At 56.0% G+C, this 13152-nt stretch overlaps 1 protein-coding gene across 25 annotated transcripts in view; it reads right to left on the bottom strand.

Moving 5' to 3' along the window:
* Window positions 1–12741, bottom strand: part of KIF1A (kinesin family member 1A) — an 86899-nt gene extending 74158 nt beyond the window's left edge. For all 25 annotated transcript variants that reach the window (XM_073217807.1, XM_073217809.1, XM_073217810.1 and 22 more), the window contains exon 1: window positions 12586–12741. The gene's annotated coding sequence lies outside the window, so the exon portion shown is untranslated. The remainder of the gene's footprint in view (window positions 1–12585) is intronic.
* Window positions 12742–13152: the final 411 nt, after the last annotated feature.

Raw genomic sequence — 13152 nt, 5'->3', positions numbered from 1 at the left:
CAAACAGCGACAACAAAAGCTGGGATTGGGGACAGAGAGCAAAAACAGCTGATTTTCTAAATAAGGTCTGTCTGTAGACATATTTGACCTCCTACGCTGTGTTCATACTGCATCTAAAATTGATTATTTTTAAAGTAATTACCAAATGGTTTGGGTAAATCAATCAATCCATCAACCAAAAGACCTCATTTTGGTCGATGAGTATTGGTGTGCATGAAGACAAGAATCAGTTTATTCAGTAAAATTAATATTTCTCAAACAATAGGAGAAAAGGTGAATGACAGACTTCCACTTCTGGCTGTGTGTGTTAGATGAGAAACCCTCCCATTAGCAAGCACATAGAAATTTGGGGTAAATAATGAATATCAGAATAAGATAACAGAACTTCTGAGGAAAGGGGAAATGGAGGAAGGAGGAAGTGAAATTAGATTGGCTAGTCCACCTAGCAGGGGGGACGCCGCAGACACATGCTCACCCAAGAAGTGCGGCGAATTTCATTTCACCTGCTGAGTAGGAGACAGGAGGCACAGCCTCAAACACCTCCAAGAGTGGGATCGGGACCAAGTCACCACAGAAAGGTGGATCCTTCAAACAACCCCAGTGAAATGCACGCTGGGGAAAACCACCCACCATCAAAGGGACACCAGGGAATTCAACTGAATGACTTTCAGCTCCACGTGGTAAAAAAGCCAGCGTTTCTGAGAATTTGAGGCCGGAAACCTGTCCTCGTGCAAGTTTTGGTTTCAAATGTACAACACCTGCACAATCAGCAAACCACAGGTTTGAGAAACGGCTCGGAGTAGGTCTGAGGTGTTTGCACCCAAAGCACCTTGCAGGAGCAGAGTGAGTCATCCTCAGAAATAACTTTCTCCCCTCAGGTCGCCAGTTTTCCCACAGTTGAAGATCAATCAAATGTGAGCTCACAGGGAAATGCTCCCAAACACTGAAGAAGCAAATCACTATAAATAAGAGTTGGGAAAAAAAGAAAAGAAAACCAGAATTGGATCAAGGACCTCAGACACTGGAATTGTCAGACATAGATTATTAAAAAGCACAGTTACAATGTTTGCAGAAATAAGCAAGTATGGGAAATAATGGGGGGAAATATGCAGAACTTTTAGAAATAAAAATGTAATCATTTATATTAAAAAACTTAGCAGACACGTTAATCAGCAATTCAAATGGAGTTGAACAGAAAATTAATGAACTGGAAAATATGTCAGAAAGAATTACCCAGAATGATTCCAGAGAGATAAAATGATGAAAACATAAAACGAAGGTTAAGAGTAATGCAACACAGAAAAATTCATTAATTTACCATGACAGGAATTTTAATATGCCTCTCACTAATTGACATATGAAGCAGACATTTAATTAAGAAGGATGTAGATGACTTGAACACAGTAATCATGAACCAATGAATATATGTGCTCTCTTGTTCTTGAAAATTAGAGAAACACATTCTTTTCTAACACATATGGAGCATTTATATGCTATTTTCCCAGGTTGTAGGCCATAAAGCAACTCCTAATAAATTTCAAAGACCTGTATCAAATGGATCATGTAATTTGAGCACAAATTAAAAATCAATAAAGATCATTAAAAAACCCACGCATTTAGAAATTTAAAAAATAAACTTCTAAGTGACTAATGCACAAAAGAAATCAAGATGGAGATGTAAACTTAGTGCAAATGATAAAGAAAATATTACTAATGAAACCTGTGGCACTTGCATGTCCAGTCACGATGGAGTTACAAGGACCATGCCCAGTCTGCCACTGTAAACGATACCTAGCAAACCGGACCAAACCTATGAAAGTCACTGTTTTCAGGTATGGTACAGCAGGTAGTGCGGGGCTGTGATCACTAAGGGAAGGGAACGTAAGAGGTGAAGCCTACGAGTAGACCCCAAACGTGCCTGGAGGCAATTTACAGATCCCAAGTATGGGAAGGAGGACCTACACAGCTCAGCAGCTTTGAAGAGTTGAGGAGATGGGGGTCAGAGTTCGGGCAGGTTGAGGTGGCTGGAGTTATAGGTCATAGTTCTGGAAAGGGAAGCATTATTGCTCAGTAATGGAGCTCCAGAAATTTGCAAAGGGGGGCCCTTGAGTCTTTATAGAGTACTAGTCCAATCCCCCAGACAAGATTCCCAAGGCTCACACAAAGGAAGAAAACGTTTGTGCTTCCACCAGCCAGAATGGAGATCTTTGGGTACCTCCACCCCAGACATTCAGCCGAGACCCCAAAGAAATCATACTTTAGTAGTGGGCCTAACTATCCCTGGAGTGGCATTTACCCTAGAGTAACTCTAGAAAAGCTTAAAATCAGGCCTTGAAGGATCATATTAGTCTCCTAGTAACTGCCTGCCAAAACGAAGTCCACTATATTTTATAGGGAGAAAGTGTAATCAGATGCTCCACAATGCAGAAGTGCCTAGAATCCAATTAAAGAAATTACTACACAGCAAAGAAGCAGGAAAAGATGACCTATGACTAGGAGAAAAATGAGTCAATAGGAACTTCGATTTTCCTACATCCGTTAAATAAATTGACTTGATAGTCTAAAAATCTACCCTCTAAAAAAACCAGCAGAATCAGACACTTTTATAAGTGAGTTCTGCCATACAGTCAAAAACAAGGTAATTCCAATGTTGTACAAACTCTTTGAGGGAACAGGAAAAAGAAGGGGAGACAGATTATATCCCCAACTCACTCACTGCAGCCAATATGACCTTAGCATCACACAGACAAAGAAAAATTTCGAGAAATGAAGATCACAGACCAATTTCACTGATTAATATAGACATAAAAGTTCAAAACAGTATCAAGGAAGTCCACACAGCAAATAAAAAGGATGACACAGCAGGTTATTCCAGGAATACCAGTATAGTGACATAATGTATGGTTTAACATTGGGATGTCTATTGATGTAATTTGCCACATACTAGATTGAAGGGGAAAAGGCCAATGAAATACTTAATAGGTCCTGAAGAAGCATTCAGTAATTTTCAAAACCCATTTATGATGGAACTGCGAGCAATATGAGAATAAAAGAAAACTTCTTCAGTCTCATAATAGGTATCTACGAAAAACCTACCTATCACACTTCATGGTGAAATATCAGGTACATTCCCTTTAAATTCAGCAACAAGTTCAGGACGCCTGCGATCACCACATCTTTTAAACATTAGAGTGAGGTTCTAGCCAGAGTGATAAGGCAGGAGAAAGAAACAACAATGACAAAATATGGATTGGGAAGGAAGAAACAAAAATGTCATTATTTGTAGTTTATTTGCTTACCTACACAAAAATCAAGAGGATACACAGACAAATAATTTGAATTAGTGGGAAGGTTCAGCAAAGTTGCTAGAAACCATCACACTGGTATACGCTAGTGATAATGAGTTTTAAAAAATATTTTTAAGGTACAATTTAAAAAATAACCGGAAGTATATACAGTACCTTTATAGGAATAAATGTCATAAAAGATGCACATAACTTTCATAGAGAAATTTTAAAGTTTAAAAATTATAGAAAATATAAATAAATGAAGAACTATAACCTGTTCATGGAAAATTGAGTTCAGTATCTTATAAACATTTATTTTCACCCAAATGAATCCAACAAGAGGGTAGAAGGCAACACCACCTGGTGCTATCGAGACTTAATAGAGACCTACAGCAATGAGGACAGAGCAGTTGGGATAAGGTGGTGACCAGTGTTGACACAGGGAACTCCACAGACAGCCGCAGCCCTTCTGGCACCTAGCAGAGGAATCTCTGCAGGTCAGTGAGAAGAGGATGGACTATTAAACCAGCATTGTTGAGAACACTGGTGTCTGGACTGAATGTCCGTGCCCCCCACAAACCCCAGTGTTGAAACCCTAGTCCCCACTGTGCTGGGGTCAGGAGGCGGGGCCTGTGAAAGGTGATCAGAGTCAGATGAGCTCATGAGGACGGGTCTCACCAGCAGGGTAAGTGCCCCGATGGAGCCCCAAGAGAGTGCCCTCTCCTCTCTGCTCCCGGCCATGTGGGGACACAGAACGGAGTCTCTGAGACCCAGAAGAGGGCTCTAACCAGAACCCGACCGGCTGGCACCCTGGTCCCGAACTTCCAGCCTCAGAACTGTGAGCAATAATTTTCTGCTGTTTACAAGCAACTCAGTCTGCGGCGGTCTGTTACAGCTGCCCAGTCTAAGACAACTGGCTAACCATATGGAAAAATACAATATTAGATCCCTTTTTTACACCAAAACAAATTCCATGTGGACCAACCTACATGAGAACAACAACATTTTGGAAGACAATGAAGAATCATCTCTCTATGCTCTCCTTCAAGGATTTCTTAACCCACAGAAGGCACCGAAAGTCCTGACCTCAACAGGGCGAAGAGCAGCCCGCCCACCAGATGACACAGCACACATGGCCAACAAGGACCATGTATACAACATATAAAGAACAGACACAAATCAAAGGAAAAAGATGCAGAAGAAAAAAATGGTCAGAAAGGCACAATTTACAGGACAAGATACTCAACCACAACACAGATGGTTCCTGACTTACGACGTTTTGATTTACTATTTTCCGACTTCATGATGGTGCATGAGTGATACACATTCAGTAGAAACCATGATTCGAAATTTTGAACTTAGATCTTTTCCCAAGCTAGTTACATGTGGCATGATATTCTCTCGTGAGGGTGCGCAGTGGCATGGAGCCGCAGCCTGCAGTCAGCCACAAGATCGCGAGGGTCAGCACCTATACACTGACACAACCAGCCACGCTGTGCCCGTGCAGCCACGTGCTTTTCACTTTCAGTGCAGTGTGTAACAAACACGAGATACCCGACTTTATTACAAAATAGGCTTTGTGTTAAATGACTTTGTTCGACTGCAGCTTAGGTAAGTGTTCTGAGTACTTTAAGGGGGGCTCGTCTGGGCTCTGATGCTTGGCAAGTTACTTAATTTAACTGCATTTTCAACTTAACAACATACTCAATTTATGCTGGGTTTATTGGGATGTAACCCCATCATAAGTTGAGTAAGACCTGATTCAGAATCCATGGTTTAAAACCATAGCCGTCAGATCATATCACTAAAACTTCTGAAAACACCAAATGCTGTAAAGACAGAGCAACAGGAACAGAGTCCACCTAGCAAAACTTCACTGGCACAACCACTTTGGAAACAATGTGGTAATAGCTAGTGAAGCGTCAGACTACGTGACCAGCAGCGGGACCACTAGAGATTTCGTACAAAAGCAGGAGAAATGTCCCCAAATGCTACAGTTTCTGTAGTAGAAGTGGGAGGGGGGGGGAGAGAGGAGGGAGACAGCCTGAATGATCAACCCTGTGACCCACTCACACAGCAGCACTGTCTGGAGGTGAGGTGAAAAGCAGTGCTGAATGTGTCCTGGGAATCTCGAAAACATCATTTAGACGGCCCGGCACAGGGCACCGAGAGGGCTGAGCACCAAAGCCCAGGTGCGGGCGACCCTCCACGACAGGGTCTAGCAGCGGCTGCTGTCCAGGCCTCGGTGTGGCCCTGCATTAGGTCAGCACCCTGGACAAGGCCTTTCATGCCTCCCTGGCCAGGTATGCAAAGTGGGGCCAGGACAGCGGCTCCTGCTCCCTCCTGCGGGAGGGGCCCCGTGAACGGTAGGCGCTCAAGCGCTGGGGACGAGAAACGCCCTGAAACGCCTTGTTTTCCACAGGGATGGTGGGCCTCCGGCTGTCTCTTGAGCTACTCTGTACTCTGTATTTGCACGTGTCCTATCACATGATGACATTCTTCAAGGATTTGGCGTTAAGGATTTCAGTCTTGCCCTGAACATAGCCCGGCAGGGCCCAGTGCCATCCCTGGTGCCTGTGGCAGAGGGTAGGGTGAGAGTGGGGTCTGGGGCCCCCACATGCTGGAGGGGACAGAGGGGGAGCTCTCCCTGTGCAGGGCAGGTTCTCTGGAGGGGAGGACGCCACAAGTGCTTCCTTCGGGGAAGGAGGATCCTGTGGCCACAGAAGCTGAGGCTGCAGGTGAAGCAGGGGACATGGACATATCCAAGCTGATGACTGGCTGACTGCAGGCTCAAGGCCACGCAAGGAGACAGACAAAGGGGCAGGGACAACCACCCAGGGCCCAAGAAGAGCCTGAGGAGCTGTCCTGGAGGGTCTTGGCCAGGGAGGTGGGTGTCTGCCATCCAAGTCTGAGGGGCACAGACCAGGCTGCATCCGTGAGTAGTGGAGCAAAGAATAGTCATCAGGGGGAAGGGGGGATCTGAGGGGTGGGGCAAGGGCGCTCATACCCGTGGGTGGGAAGTGACCCACAGTGATGCCTACACACGGGCGGGGGTGCCCAGAGAAGGGGGCTGGGGACATAAGAGGGGGGTTGAATTCGCCCTTCAGTAAGAACTTGCTGGGGACCCACCAGTACGGGTTGCCTTGGACACAGAGTGGGGCCGGCCTCTCAAGGAGCTCAGGCCTGTTTCTCGGAGCTCTCAGGCAATTCAGATTCTGCATCAACACGGGGCAGGGGTGAGGGCAGGAAGCGTGGAACAGCCAGATGCTCAGGGAAAGGGCGGTGAGGTGGTCAGGCAGACGTGCAGAGACCCCTCCGGTTCAGACCTGCTTATCCACAAATCGGCAGGGAGCGCGGAGGAGGCAGGAGGGGCAGGAACCCTGCCTCCGCTCAGGCGCCCTGACACCAGGGGAGGCGGGCTCTCCAGGGAACAGCACCTGGAGGCTCTCACCTGGGGCACCTGTCTGCCTCCCTGTCCGACCCGCAGCACATCCCAGAACAGCATCAACACCTCGCCTCTTCCTGAAACACTGATTTTTCTTGAAGATTTTGAGAAAAAATAAAAAATAAAATCAGGTTTCCTTAGTATTACAATGCACGAGAGGCCATGCTCCTGGGCACCGCAGACAGACGAGGGGGCCTCGGGCTGGATGGCCGCCAGGCACACTGGTCACTCTCGAGACCCCATGGATGGAGGACAGAGCACACCCTCTGTAGCGGGTCACCCTCACCAGTGGAGGGTGCGGGAGCATCATCACCCACAGCCTCTGGCCCTGACAACCTTTCTGGAGGGCGGGTGCAGGAGCCAGAAATGGCCCAGAGCAGGTTGGCACAACAGGAGCCTTGGGGGCTCTGGGCCTCGGGGCTCAGTGGGTCCAGCAGAGGACAGAAGCAGGAAGTCAGGCTGAACAGGGGGCCTTGGATGCAAGGCTGTCTGCAGAATCCCCACACCAGTGGGGGGTGCACTCGCCTTCCCTCTCAGAGGACAGAGGCTGCCATACCCCCAGGAAAGGAGCAGAAGGTTCTTCTCCACAGAAATAGCAGGAAACGTCTGGCCAGAGCAGCATGCATATGGCACCCTGCACTGTGGTATTGGGGGACAGCTTGGCATCTCACTCCCATGCCTTTGCCTAAAGCGAAGCCTGCCCATGGAGGCCCCACTCCCCACACAGGCTCCATGCCAGCAGCAGGGCACCTCCCCACACCAGTGAGGCCTCCCATGTACACAGGAAGAGAAAAGGCTTCCAAGTGAGAGACCAGAATAAAGCAGCAGGCAACCAGCCCTGCGGGAAGAGACGCCGCGGAGTGGAAGCACAGGCAGCAGGCAGAGCGCCCCTAGCAGCACCCTTACAGTGCTTCTGGACGACACTGCGTTTCCCAAACAAGAACAGGAGGCTATGAAATGGGAACAGTTACAGACAAGGACGTTAAGTGCTTAGAGATAAAAGGTGCTCACGCTGAAATACAAAATTCCAAAAAAGAACTTGAAAAGGAAGCCCAGAAAACAGAATGTAAACAAGAGACAGAATATATGAGAGAAAAGACGAGAACATAGAAGGCCAACGCACAGATTCAAAGACGAAAACAGAAGAAACGAAAGGCAGGTATGTGGCCCTTCAACAACTGGATGCAGTGGGCCATGCGGACGCCTTCTGTGCTCGGAGGGAAGCAATTTCCCCAAAGGAAGCACAGCCAGACACACCGAATACCCAGCGGGAGGACAGAGCAAGGACACTGTCACACAGTCAAGGACTCCCTTTAAGGAAGTCGCACGAGAACGTGAGCCAGCAAAACAAGACAGAAACCAAGAAAGGAGCAGCACCGGGGTCCCAGAAACAGACTCCAACCCAGGGGAAGGACAAAATAAACACACCCAGTATCCAGACCCCTGAGATCTCAGGGAAATAAAGCCCCAACCAGGAACATCCTGCCTGAGTGTGAGCCCAGGCAGAGGGGGGCGCCCAGGGCTTGTCTCCCTGGCTGGGCCCGACCCCCGCAGCACTGGTCATCCTGCAGCGGCCACCCTCCCAGGTGCCACGGACCTGCAGCCATGGTGTGGTCCTGTCCCCAGGAGTGTGGGGACCAGAAGACACTAAGCAGCTCAGTAAGCCCCCTGCCCCTGTCCCACAACAGGACCTCAGAAGTCTGCCCCCACTGACCCACAGACCTTAGACACTCATGGTCCAGCTGCCCTCACCATCCTGGCTGGAGCTGAGGACAGGTGGGGAAGGAAACGGGAGCACACCTGAGCGCTACTGTCAGGGCTGAGGCCACGGGTGGGGAGCAGGGCACCCAATACCCCCAGTCTCCCTCTGAGGGCTCAGGGGCAAGGGGTCTGCAGGGAGCCAGGCCCACAGGAGCAGTCAGGTCCTCCCCACTCCACCCCAGACCTGCACTGCAGCAGCCCCAGAGGAAAGGGGCACTTGCCTCAGGAACCAGCAGGCCCTGAATGGGGGAAACAGACACACAGACACTCCCACCCTGACAGGGTGGCAGCTGCCTGCCCGGGGCCCACTGGGAAAGGGACTGAGCGCCCACCGTGCAGGAGGCCAGCAGGCCGGTCAAAGGGAAGCACGGGGCGGGGGCAGGCGATGGGCGGGGCGGGGCTGCACTAGCAGAGCCATTGTCTTTGGGGTCAGGAGCTGCAGTAGGGTCCCGGCGCACAAGCCTTCTCAGGGCAGTGGTCTCCGCACTGCTTGCCAGGCGGGAGGTCTCGGGAGCCCTGGATACGGGATGCATATGAGGGGTGCAGTGTGGTGTCTGTGCCCAGTGAATGCCCTCTTCCTCCTTGGCCCCATCCCAGGGGGTGGGTGACAGCAGGTGTCAAGGTGGTGGCCACGTCTGGGACAGCAGGAGCCTCTCGCAGAGGCTGGGTGAGAAGAAGAGCTCTGGGCAGGACAGCACTACAGGGCTGTGTGTGCACGAGTGCATGAGTGTGTGCATGTGTGTGAGTGGGTGTGTGTGGAAGTACACGTGTGTGTGCGCATGTGAGTAGCGGCTCCAGCCACCCCAGGGCGCCAGGGGACAGGTGAGGAGCAAGAACAGGAGGCCTGGGCCGGGGTCCTGCTTGCCCTCCCCAGCCCCTAGGGAGCCCTGAAACCTGAGCAGGGGGAGGACACCAGCCAGCCCCACGGCTTCCAAATGGGGGGTGGTTGGAGGAGGGGTCCAGGGCTTGGCACCCCATCCACAGAGCCAGGATTAGATGTGACCCAGGTAGTATTTCCTGATCAGTCTCAAGGGTGGCACCTTGCCTCACCTGCAGTGGGTGCTGGCTAGGGAGGGCGCCAGCTGGGGAGGGTGGCCACGACCCGCAGGAGGGACTAGGGAGGAACTCGGAGGGTCAGGAGGCTCAGCCTCAGCGGACCACTGACCTTGACTGCCTCCTCCTCCCTTCCGTCTCCCAATGCCATCACCCCTTCACTGGGTCCCTGAGGCACTGGCTGGGAATTCTGGGGGGCCTGGAGTCAGCCAGCGCCCCTCAGCCTGCAGTCAGGATCCGATCCTGGTTGTGCTCAGGAGTTAAAACCACAAGGTCAGGCAGGGCTGCAAAGCAGGGGCACAGGCCAAGGATCCCGCCCCCCGGGCCTGACCCTGCACCCTGCCTGTGGGGGAGCACCCAGGTGGACTGGAACTCCATCAGCTAAAGGGACAGAGTGGGTGCTGGGCAGCCGACCAGTCTGGCTTGTCCAGGAGGTCTGGGGTAGGACATGGTCCCACCCCAGCACCGTCCTCAGAGGTGCTCCTGGGTGCGAACGGGAAAGGGGGACAGGGAGGGGCTCAGTGGATTCCCTTCAGCCACCCGAGTGGGGCGGCGAGTCCAGTCCTTCTGGCCTGGCCGAAGAGCACTACATGGGGCAGGGCTCTGGGGAGCACTCGGGACACAGCAGGAAGGCAGCGTGTGCTCATTCTGGGCGTCACTAGCTGCTGAGGGACCCCTGCCAGTCACTCTCCACCCGAGGTGGCAGCTCAGGGCCCTCCCAGCTCAGAGAAGCACAAGGTTTCAGGCCTGAAGGGCTCTGTGGGCCTGTGCTTCGCAGGACATGCCCTGGACAGTTGATCCACTGGTACCAGGTCCCCATCAGGACACTCCTCCCCCGCGCCCCCCACCCCCTGCCCAGGGCCTTCTCCTGAGGCCCTGCTCCAACCCCATCCAGCCTCCACAAGCCCATGCGAGGACTTCCCCACTCTCACCCCAAAGGACACGGTCAGCCCTGGGTGTGACAAAGCTGGGCCCCTCTGCCTGTGGGCCTGGGTGCACCCTGGCTCGGCTGGGCACCAGTTCTGGGCTTCGGACAAAGCCTCAGTCTCTGCACAGCTTCCACGCTGGTGGGCCCAGCCAGGGGCCAGAGGAGAGGCAGTCTGTGGGGTACTCCAGCAAAGGGAGGGAGAAGGGCAGCACCGGGATGGCACCCGGGGGGCACCCAGAGGGCATCCTGCAGACCTCCTCACAGGGTCCCTCAGTGGGAGGCCTGGGGTGGCGGCCCCCAGGTCCACACCTGACCCCAGCTTCCTTCTACCTGCAGACCACGCCCCAGGAGATACCCTGATCTCCTCAGGTCCAGGCGCTGCACAGGATGCGGCTGCTCACCCGCACCCTGCTGTGGACCCAGGACCCCCCCCCAGACTTCACACCCAGAGAGAGGCCGACTGCCCCTGCACCTGTCTGGGTCACTTGGCCAGTGGCCTCCCTGCAACCACCAGCCCCAGACGGTGCCTGGATCCCGACTCCAACCAAGCGCAGACCGGGCCCTGGCAGCACCCCTCACCCTGCACTGCGGACACTGAGCCCCAGTGCAGGACCCGATTTCCCCGTCCCACGGCCGGCTGAGGCGGGTGACCAGCCACACCTGCAAAATGGCCGCCGCAGGTACAGCCCCAGCCCCCGCTGGACCCCTGAGCTTCGTCCAAAGCCGCAGCTGCGCACTGAGGCCTCGGAGGATGGGCACGGCTGCCCTGGCAGGGCCCACCGGCCAGCTGGGGCGCAGGGCCGAGGTGGGCGGGCGTGACGGTCCTACAAGAGCCTGCGCTCGCGGCCGTGCCCAATTCCCAGGGTTACGGTGTGGCGCCCCCGCACCTCTCCGCAGCCTGAGCGGCCAGTCCGCTGGCCCTAACAGGTCTTCAAGCCCAGCGATGCGGACACCCCTGGAAGGGGGTGGCCGCTTGAGGAGGGGTCCATGGGTCTCTGGGGGAAAGTCCGCATTCCTGGGAACGTGGGCGCGCATCGGGTCCGCGCCAGGACGGCGTCGCGCCCGCGCCCGGCAGTCCCCATGACTTGGCATTCCCTCCTTCCCCTCCCCCGCCCCACCGGCCCTCCATCCCCCGCCCACCCAGCGCCTAGCCGTCTGGGACCCTCCCCACTCACCCGGGACGCGGCCCCGGGCCCGCCCCGTGCCGAGGGCCAGGACGGTGCCGTGGGCATGGAGGGAGGTGGGGGAGAGGCAGCTTAGAGGGGCGGGGCGTTCAAGGGTCCCCGCTGCAGCGCTCCTCGCGGTCACCCGATCCGCGCGCCTGGGGAGCCCCGCCAGCCCAGACGCCGCAGCCCCGCGCCCCCTCCGCGCCCGCGGCCAGGCCGCACCTGTTACTGGGGCGCTGGCTGCACAGACGCAGGCGTGGTCCGCCGGCTGCCCCTCCCAAGCCGCGGGTCTTTCCGGAAAGGGGCTGGGGTCTCCTGGGAAGACGGCGCAGCCGGGGGGAGCGAGTCGGCAGCGCCGGAGGTGCGCACGGAGCGGGCGGCTGGGCCTCGCCGCCCAGCCTCCGCCCGCCCGCCCGCCTGTTTTGCTCGCGGCTCCAGCCCCCGCCCTCCCCACCCCGGGGACCCAGGCAGCTGCCCGGCCGCTGCAGCGCGTCCCTCCCCGGAGCGCCGTCTGCATCCTCTCCCCCATCGCTCCATCCTTCCCCTCCCCCGCCTGGGCGGACGCAGCCCGGCCGCGTCCTTGCGAGGTGGCTCCTTCCAGGGGAGGGGGCAACGCAGGAGGGAGAGAGGGGCCGCCCGGGCGCTCGCGCCCCCCACAGCGACCCCCGCCCGACCCAGCCGGGCGTCCAGCAGCAGCCGGGGCCGCGGCGCGGGGGCCTTTTCCGAGGGCCGCGCCCGACTGCGAATGAAGGGCGGACACCCCTGAATTTGCCCCATTGTTCTCCGCGGGGACCGGGGAGGATCGGGGGAAGGGAAGGCGCCGCGCCGCGGGGGCACTTCGGGCGGAGAAAAGGACGCGGGCGCGGACAGCGAGCTGCCCGCCCGGGCACGGTCGATGCAGGTGCGGCTGCGGGGCTCTGCGCCGGGTCCCGGCGACGGCCTTACCTCCTGGCGTCACGGGCGGCGGCCCGACATGGGCACCGGCCAGGGCGCGGGTCCCCGTGCGCGGAGCTGCGGCGACTGCCGGCTGCGCTGGGGCTGTGACGGCGGCACCGCGTGACGGCTGCGCGCCCCCGGCCCGGCCCGCCCCGCGCCGCTCCCGCCGCGCTGGTTGGCTGCGCGCGGCGCCCGGGCCCCCGCCGCCGGCTGGTGTGTCGCGCGGGGAGAGGGACAGGCGTCGCGGCCGCCGCAGGGCTGGAGCCGGGGCCAGAGGGGGCCGGGGCCGGGCTGTGACATCACCGCCGACACCGCGGCGCGCTCGGCGGCGAGCTGGGGGACCGACTCCCGGGCTCGCGCGCGGCGCCCCTTCCCGGCACAGCCCCGCGCCACCCCAGCCCGAGGGCCCCGCCCACCCGAGCCTACCCTCGGGCCCCCTAAGTGGAAGGGTGGAATCTGCACCCCCCCCACCCGGGGAGGCCAGCCGAGGTGCGCCCCATCCCGGTGGGCCAAAGCGCGGTGGGCTGCCCGCACCCGGGAGGGGCCGTGGTGGGAGGGGGGGCACTGACTCGGGTG

This window comes from Manis javanica, chromosome 12 (genome assembly GCF_040802235.1).
Source record: "Manis javanica isolate MJ-LG chromosome 12, MJ_LKY, whole genome shotgun sequence".
Taxonomy (NCBI): domain Eukaryota; kingdom Metazoa; phylum Chordata; class Mammalia; order Pholidota; family Manidae; genus Manis; species Manis javanica.
The sequence above is the reverse complement of the archived record's forward strand: the minus strand, read 5'-3'. Positions and strand labels throughout refer to the sequence as shown.